This window comes from Bufo gargarizans, chromosome 4 (genome assembly GCF_014858855.1).
Source record: "Bufo gargarizans isolate SCDJY-AF-19 chromosome 4, ASM1485885v1, whole genome shotgun sequence".
NCBI classification, from domain to species: Eukaryota; Metazoa; Chordata; class Amphibia; order Anura; family Bufonidae; genus Bufo; species Bufo gargarizans.
Window position 1 is genome coordinate 24,380,865 of NC_058083.1, and position 9,922 is coordinate 24,390,786.

Sequence of the window (9,922 nt, forward strand, 5' to 3'; positions counted from 1 at the left end):
GCCAGATGGCTGGTGCTGCTACTGTCCTTTGCACTACAACTCCTTTTCAACTTTTTCGTTTACCAGACATTTTATTATGAGGCCTATATAAAGTTAAAGTCATAGGTAATAAGTAATTACTGACAGAGCCACAATCAACATCCCTCCCTTTCTACAAACACATTGCACATTGGTATTGACAATTTACAATGTTAATAATGCAGCTTTTGCAGTAAAATGCATTTGATATGACTGCATTGTATCTTGAAGTAATATAAGAGGTTCATTAACAATGGTATACTAATGCAGTTATTGCAGTAAAATGTGTTCACTTACATTGGTATACTAATGCAGTTATTGCAGTAAAATGTGTTTGCTGTATCTGGACAGTATCTTGAAGTAATACAATGTGTCAACTAAAAGGGGCATACTAAAGCATTTATTGTAGTTAAATATATTCACTAACATTGGTATGCTATTGTAGTTATTGCAATAAAATGTGTTTGATGTAACTGCACGGTATCTTGAGCTAATGCGACATGCTCACTAAAACGGGTATACTCATGCAGTTATTTCAGCAAAATTTGCTATAACTGCACATATCTTGGCGTAATACAATGTGTTACCTAAAACAGGTTATTGCTGTAAATTCCTTTGCTGCACATGCTCAGTTACAAACTGTAGATAAAATAAAACAACTGAAAATATATATATATATAAAAGAGGACAATCGCTCAGCATTCACAGCAAAATGAATGCTACTGATGCTAGAGGTGCTGACAATAAGCCTATGAACTGTAGAATCTTGAGATTTGTACCAAAAAAGGAGCTGTATGAAACTATAAAACACACAACTTAGAGTGACCAGTCCACTTTCCTAAGGGTAGCTGCACACGGTACAGATTTGTCTGCAGAAAATCTGCAAGCATTCTGCACCAAAACCAGACAAAAAAACGCACATAATCTGTACTATTTATCACAGTTTTTGTGAGTTCATTTAATGCATTTTTTTGGTGCATATTTTGTGTGGATTTTTTAAGTTTATGTAAACAACCGCATTGAAGTCTATGGAGAAACCACTCTACAGAAGGCACGGAATTGCACGAACAATTGACATACTGCAGAATGTAAAATCTGCACCAATTTTCGCTCCTAAATAAATAAATAAATAAAAAGAAAAGTGTACATGAGATTTACCAAATCTTATTCACTTAGCTGGTACTGTATTACACTGCAGTTTTTCTGCATAAAATCAGCAAAGAAGAGCTGTGAGAAATTTGCATTGTGTGCAGCCACCCTAAATCCACCAGGTTATATCACTATACTCTCGCCCAGGTTGCTAGCTTGTGTCTGGTATAGCTTTTGTCAGACACAAGCAAAACACGTGGTAAGGCACAATCTAGCAACTATGTACAGTATGCTTCCCTCGACAGGTCCTTCTGGGTTGAGGGGTATTTAAATAATGATCTAAAGCTGGACAACCGCTTTAAGGCAATGAAATATGGTTCCTCTTTTTTTTTTTTAAAGACTATTGCCGCCCCAGTTGTTGATCCTTTAAGTACTAAATTGATGTTATATCCAGTGAAACTTCACATTACCCTAGCAACTAACCATAGCACATTCTTCTAGATATAACCTCAAGCTACCTTAGGTTCACACAGCAAAATCCTCAGCAGAAAAATAAGTAGCAGATCAGTAACAGATCAATAGCTGAAAACAGGTCATTTTTGATGGCAGATTTCTAATTTGATGGTGGATTTAGAGCATTTTCTAAAATCTGGTTGAGGATTTAGAAGAATATTTAGAAGAGTTTTTAGAAGAGGTTTTTCAAGCATTTATTTTTATCCAGCCCTTGGTTGGGATAATTCAGAAGCTTTTTTGATGTTTTTTTCCTGCTTCCCCCAAATCCACCAATAAACCGCTTCTAAGAAGTAACATGCCACTTCATATATGGATCTCAACTTAGCGACTTTTTTTTTCCATTATAGTCAAGGGAAATCTATAGTTGACATTTTGATAGCGAATTTTGCTGCAGAAAATGGGAAGTTTTACAACAAAATCTGCAACGGATTTAAATCATGTGAACATACCTAAACAGGCCCATTCTGGAAAAAAAAAAAAAAAAAAAAAACCTTAGCAAAACAACAGCATAAAAGTTGCAATTATGCAAAACCACATAAAAAAAAAATATGCATGTTAAGTTCAAAAAGATATACAAAACTGAACTTGTGCAAATGTGAAATTATGTAAAACGCCATAAGCAATAGGTGTCTTAGAAATGTTAGTTTGACAAGGAGTAATCTGTGCTTGATTTAGTTTTTTATTTCTTCATTTTTTTTGTAATCGTAGAAATAGTCAGAGAGGTTATAGCCTGCTCAGCGATGCAATGAAATCAATCTTATGCTGGAAGCAAGAACACAATGCAAGATAACAGGACGTACTGTATCTTCATAGCTCGGTATAAGGTGTTAACATTACTGCTGTATTTCTCATTCTTTTTTCTTTTATTTGTTTGTACTTTTTTGCTGTGTTAAATATCCTAATGCTTAAGGGGTTTTTACATAACTCAAAAAACATGTCTGCTTTTCTACAGATACAGTACCACACCTGTTCACCTGTGAGCCTACCTCTATTCATCAAGGAGCATCTAGTACTCAATTTGCTAATTATTTACTCATTGACATTAGAGATGAGCAAATTTTTGGGAAAAATTAGCTTTGATCCGAATTTATTTGCGGCAAATTGCGTTAAAAAATGGCTATTTCCTGGCTGCAGAGAGCCTTTCTAGTGGTGTAGAACACTGTGCCTTGTAGTAACTCACATAGGGAGTCTGCTGTGGTAGTGAAATAATACTGTGAGTCAGTATGACATGCAGATGACAGGTGTCGCTCTTAGAATCACTGCACACTTCACTTATTCGGGCAGTCACAAGGCCAAAACTGACCAAATAACTCAAGTATCAACTCAGCCTTACAGGTCGATGTTAGCGTCAAGAAGAAGCGCACTCCTTTTACACCATTGTCAGCTGATTCCACATAGATGTCTACAGAACCTGTTCTATTAAACGCTTATACAAGTAGAGCCCCCCGATAGAGTGGACAGGGTGTCAGCAGTAATTTTGTGTTGACGTCACTGATTATTTTGCCCTTCCTCTGATCCGTCAGAACAATAACCCCCAAAAAACGGATCCCGTCTGTTGAGCATCCGCCTTCACTCGGTCAGCATTTGGTCAGTAATCCATTAGTATTGCTAATGCCAAAAAACACAGGAGTGGATCTAAAACAGAGATGACACATGTCACCTGTGTTTTCTACCCACTCCTGCTTTTGGCTACCAAATCATAAGCCAATTCTGATGGGATCATGCAGGTCTTACAGCTGCTACATAGACAGGATCTGTTGTGCTTTTCATTTTAACTTCCTACTGACAGATCAGAAGAAGTGTCAAATAAATGATGATGTCAGCCAGGCCAAAATCCAAAATAATGGACCAGTGGGAACAGCATGAGGAGACCACAGAATGGCCCAATGACAGGGTCTAGAGGCAGGAGTGTAGCTAAAGACTCAGGGGCCCTGGTGCAATAGTTCATATTGGCCCCAATACCCTCAATACCCCTTCTTAACACCTCCAGATCCCTGTGCTCCTATGCCCGCCCGCCCAACAGCAGAGCTAAAATGTCACCAATACATTTTATATTCTGACCCCCATAACTTTTTATTTTTATGTGTATAGAACTGTGTGAGGGCTCATTTTTTGCGGGCGACCTGTACTTTTCATTGATACCATTTAGGGGTGTGTATGACTTTTTGATCACTTTTTGTAAAAAAAAATTGGTGGGAAGTGGAGACCAAAAATCATAGAATAGGCCATTTTAACAGTTTTCTTCCATCTTGCCGTTTATATGGAATACATATTTTTATATTTTAACAGTACAGGTGTTTTTGCATGTGGCAAAACCCTTAAAGGGATTCTGTCACCTCCCCTAACCCAAAATCGGATTTTAAAGCAGCCATGCAGCACAGCTTACCTTGAATAGGCAGTGCTCTTCTATCTTGTAATCCGTCCAGTAGTTTATGAGAAAATCCACTTTTATCATTATGCAAATTAGCCCTGACTGAGGGAAGAGCGAACATCGGACGTCACTGGGCTACTGCGCCTGTGCGAGAGTTCGTTCGGCCGTGAGGGAGGGGGAGGAGAGGGATGAGAGGCTGTGGGAGGTTAGGCAGTCGGAAGGAAGGCAGGCTGGGCACTGTAAGAGGGGCGTTACTGGGCTCACTAAGGGGAACAAAACGCCCCTCTGGGCACCTTCAGGGCTAATTTGCATAATCATAAAAGTCGATTTTCTCATAAACTACTGGACGGATTACAAGATAGAAGAGCACAGCCTATTCAAGGTAAGCTGTGCTGCATGACTGCTTTAAAATCCGATTTTGGGTTAGGGGAGGTGACAGAATCCCTTTAATGTTCATTTTTATATTTGTTTATTTTTTTATTTTAAGTTTTAGGAAAGGGGGTGAATTGCATTTTTATATATTTTTTTAAATATATATTTTATCTTTTTTTACTTTTAAGAGTAAATGTAATACACAATAGTTCTGCTGCATGCACCTACACACACACACACACACACACACAGCCCCACTGTACTCATTACATATACAGTATATGTAGATCTGCTGCATGCACCCTACCCACACACACAGCTCCACCATACACATTACATATCTAGCTCTGCTTCAAGCACATTCACAAACAGCTCTGCTCTACACATTACACATATAGCTCTGCTGCATGCAGTGCATATATATTTTTCTTGTTGTACTGAAATACGCCCCTATATGCTTTCAACAGAAATAACTACAGAAGTGAAATGCGTATATATTTTTCTTGTCATACTGAATAAGATACTAAGATATAAGCCTCTAAAGGCTTTCCAACATAACACTTACAGCCCAATAACAAATAGCGGGAATGACAGAGCTGTCTAATGGCTATTTGGATCCCCAAATAATCGTTGCCTGCACTTGTAAATCACTTTCCTATCAATGTCCCTAGCGCCATCTGACGTCTCTCCCTGCACTAAGATGCTGTGAAATGATTCCTATCCTTTCCTTGCACTTATAAATATTTTTTTCTGTCTTTTTTTTCCACAATCGTTTTTCACATGCTGTCCCTAGCGCCTTCACACGTCTGTCCCTGCACTCTGAACGCTGGAAAATGGCAGAATCTAAAATGGCTGCCGTATTTATAGGGCTGTGACATCACAGGGCTGTCTGGCTGCCGATTGGCTGCATGTAGGCATGTTAATCTGGGTGAACCCGCCTTCCCAGAGTCCTCAGTCCTCACACGTGTAGCCGCCATTTTAGGAAAACTGTGATTCGTTACCATGAAGGGCGAGGAAATTTGCATTCGTCACAAATCAAATTTTTTCGCAAATTCGGATCGAATTCCACTTCGCCAGCTTCGATTCGCTCATCTCTAATTGACATCATCATTGACATCATAAATGTCTTTATCACTGCTTTATTTAATAGACAATAGCCCTGAAAGAAATAGGAACAGCCTAGATTTGAACAATAGGGAGTCTTGATAATACCATAGAGTAATAAACATTTTTCAGAGATTCACTTAAAAACTCCTCATAACTACACTAGAAAACAATTTCGGGCTTACTCAGTGATCATCACCACATGTTGAAGGCTTGGATCTGTGGGAAATGTTATATCTTGTCAGCCACCTGTACCTGCATCACTAAGAGCTTACACTGCAGTTTTAAATCTGATTGAACAGAACTATGGGACCAAGCTGTGGCTTAGAATAGATAAACCATGAAAACACCCTTCCTGTGATGGAAAATAGCTTTCCATGCAAAGGCCTCCTGATAACCTTGTGATGGGCTTGTGCTTGTACACAGGGGACAACCAGAGAAAACTGAGCAGCAGCTCAGCCTGTCATGAGACAATAGATGGTTGTCAGACTTCCGTAAAGAGGACCTGTCACCGCTCCTGACATGCCTGTTTAATAGCTTCATGCATTCCCTATATAATAACAATTCTGGAGCATCTATTCTTATGTCTCTATGTTGTGCCATTCCTTTATTATTTCTACTAGAAGCTATGAATGAATAGCTAGCAGTCTGCAGTAATGGTACAGGGGGGCGGTAACCAGTTGGGGGGGGTGTACCAGCACAGTCTGACATTGGCAACACTGATTGGATAGAGCGAGTCTGTGCAGGTACACGCCCCCAACTGGTTACCACCGCTCTAGTGTGCTATGAATGGGAGCTATTGTTTCTGCTAGGAGTTGTAGATCACAACAGTGGGAGAGATGTAGATTAGAGACTACTGCTGTGGGATGATAATAATAAGAGGTATACATTTTCCCACATGTTAATATTTGGCATTAAAAAGGGTGTTTAAAGATACCAAATCATCTGATTTTGTTGTAATGCATTTGTCTTTCTGCTAGAAATGTCATGTTATACATCAGTAATTTAAGAAGAAAAATGACTCATCTATTTCATAATTTGTCTTATTAATGTATGAGTCACCAGTGAAAGACCTAAACTCTTATTAACCTGACAATGCTGTGACCTAAAAGTCACTATTCATAGACAAATAATCCTTAAGCAGATCTGTCATTACAGGGGTTGTACCAAGTTTTCGATTTATGTCCTATACCTGACCCCTATGAGCATCAACAATCCGAAGAACGGGGTCCCACTCTCCCATTGATGGAGCAGCAGGCTGAACATGCACACTTCCACTCAACCCATTTCCTATGGGACTGCTGGAACTAGCTAACTAGAACCTATTTCTAAGACACCCCTCCATGGTGGAAGGTTCCTTAAATTCCCTGTGGTGGCCAGCCATATGCTGGAGAAAGGTAAGGTGTATGCACGGTGGCCCTTTAAGAACCAGAGGAGACAAATAAATGGTTGAGGGTCATGGAGCAGGTGAGAAGCAGGCCTCAGCCTGCCTGCAGTAAACAGCAGTGAAAAATGAGCACCTGCGAAGCAGCAGAGAGAACCAAGTGAGTACTATGACCAGGAGGAGTGGGATGGCAGTGAGCATGGACTATTGATCGCTCCTATTTGCCAAATGGTACATTATTTTTGTATGCCACTGCATCTGTTAGAAGAATAGATCGATGCCTAAAAAATACTCCCTTACATGGGGCAGAATATTTAGGTGACCTATCTCCATGCCATCCAGCTATCCACTAGCTCAGGGATGGCCAACCTGAGGCTCTTCAGATGTTGCAAAACTACAACTCCCAGCATGCCCGGACAGTCTACAGCTATCAGCCTCCAGCAGGGCATGGTGGGAGTTGTAGTTTTACAACAGCTGGAGGGCCGCAGGTTGGCCATGCCTACACTAGCGCTTGCTAATCTACCAGTTGAGGAAAAATAAAAGGAAGTGTGACTACAGCATGGGACTACACAGGTTTGTAGTCTGTTACCAAGGAGACACATAAGTATAATTTTTGTATTTTAGACACATTTGAATAAAAAAATAAAAATAACTAGTTGTAAAGGTGTACAACTATATATAGATAGAAAAGAAAAGGTGGTCTGTTTCTTTGAATGGACCTGAGCTGTAATATCAGACAAAGCTCATGGGCAATAGTGGCACTGCTTCTAGAAAGAAAGAAAAAAAATCCAATTTTCTCTAATCTGAAAAACCCTGGAACCTGATGAAGTTTTTTTTTTTTTTTTTTTTTACCTAAAACACTAGAATCAATCATTTAAAACATTATTATATAGAACAGTAGAAACACTTTGACTTATATTTGAACTGTTCGGTGACAGTTCTGTGAGAACAGAACTAAGAAGTCACGCTGCCCTAAGCAATGTTTGCTCAAATTTAAGATGTTTAAAATCCTGCTTTTTGAAGACTCACACTGTTTATAGGTGTGGTTTGCCAAAGGCAAGAACAGTCATCTAAAGTCAACTGATCCATCCTTTGTTTGTCTGCATTAAGCAGTTTGCCTAGTATTAGTGTTAACTTTCAGTACACTTTACATGTATTAATATGCATGGGAATTGTTCCTTACAGGTACTCTATACTGTGCTTAGTATGTACTTTTATTACACCATTGTGCACCTCTTTTTTGCCCTTCTTTTGTGTGCATTGGCTCTATGGCCCTGATTGTTCCTGTGTGTTTTTATTTTACACTTGTACTAGTTGGGCACATCACAAGCAATGTTAGCTGATGGGAGATATAATGCTTGCCAAATCCTGCTGACTGCTCCTTTTCTCTAGGGAGAAGCTGGCAAATCCTGAGAGAGGAGGCTTGACAAGGAGTTCTCAGGCACCCGAGCCGTGGCAAGCCGAAGCTTGATAGCAAAGATTATTTGATGACTATATATAAAAAACTGAAGAAGGAAGACTGGGATCCAGAATGAAATCATACAGGAGTATACAGCTACCTGTCCATATTATAGACCAGTTGTGTTACAGCCTATTGGACAAAATCATTTATTGTAAAAAGAAGAATATTTATTTATGAATATAATTGTTTCTGCCTTCAAGTCTATTCTTGTAATTGCCAAGCATACTGGGTCATCAAGTGAAGTGTTGTAAACATCAAGCTAACTATGTAAGGAAATCTGCAAGGAACCACAGCTAGCAAACTCAGAAACTACTACCCGTCTTCCTTAATCACTACAGTGAATGAAGCTAAGGCTACCCTTAGATTCTTCAGCAAAGCCTGACACAAGGCTAGGTGGACTTGGCTGTAGAGACTCAGGTTACAGCTGCAGAGTAAGGTAGCAGAAAACGGATGTATGCTCGCTAGAAGCAGGGCTATCAGAAGGACCAAGGGGCAAAGAATAGTAGACAAGCAGGTCAGAACCAGGAGAGATGGATAAAACCAAAACAGCAGACAAGGGGTTAATCCAGAAAACAAGCCAAGTTAAATCCACAGAGGGATACCAAGCAAGTCTTAAGTTCAAGTACAAACACAGAGTTACAAACAGAGCCATGACACTTCACACCATCACAGGCAATAGCCATTACCGAGTAGCAGTCTTAATTCCCCCACCTAGCTCTGGGATTGGATGCTGAGCCAGAAGCCTGATTAGCTCTTCTTCCAGGCTCAATTATAGGTCAATGATGGCTGGGGTTTAACAGGCCACCATGGTAACCCTCCCAGAACAGCCACCAACAATAGCTTGGCTAGGTAAACTCATAAACTTGTCTTTACCTTGAATCATGCAAGCCGCTTCCGTGAAGAAAATGTTTCTGGTTTAGCACAATTGCACCATCAATGATCTATTAAATGGGATTCCCCCTTACAAATGGCATCACAAACAGGACGAGTTTCCATGGCCCCATCCCTGAAACATTCATGAACATGTCCACTTGTCCTCATGATGGTGTTCCAGGAAATCAATAAATATATTATGGACTTGTTGAGAGAGATTTCTAGGGAGAATGTCCAGCTAAAAAGGGCCAACACAAACAATGGAAGCAGTAAATGGAAAGGAAAATCTGTAATTACAGTGTTCGCCGCTGCAAGGTCGACGGGGAGCAGGTAAATAACAAAGAGAATGCAGTGCTCTCACAAGCTCTGTGGTCTCTTCAAACTGCTGATCACTGGTGATGCTGGGAGTCAAACCGCGGCCGATCTGATAGTTATGACTTATCCTGAGAACAGGTCATCAATATTTAAAACTGGACAACCCCTTTACGTCTATCACCATAATCACCAAGCATACTGTGCCACCAAGTGTGTTCTTGTAACCATTAAGCCTTATAAAGTATTTGTCTTACTGCAAGTGTAATACCAGTGATCTATTAAAGGATACCTCTTGTTATTAGCACCTCTTTAAAGCCTAAAAGGTCATGCACACAACCATATTTATTGCCATAGAAGCTAAAAGTTGTATAGAGTAGTTAATAACACAGTTCATGGTTGATATCGTATCTTCATATTAGTA

The 9,922-nt window shown here is 39.8% G+C and overlaps 1 long non-coding RNA gene across 1 annotated transcript in view; it reads left to right on the forward strand.

Moving 5' to 3' along the window:
• LOC122936132 overlaps positions 1–9,635 on the forward strand; it is a 48,912-nt gene extending 39,277 nt beyond the window's left edge. Inside the window, exons 3-4 of the long non-coding RNA XR_006388886.1 lie at positions 6,626–6,864; positions 8,244–9,635. This is a non-coding gene — a long non-coding RNA (uncharacterized LOC122936132). The remainder of the gene's footprint in view (positions 1–6,625; positions 6,865–8,243) is intronic.
• Positions 9,636–9,922: the final 287 nt, after the last annotated feature.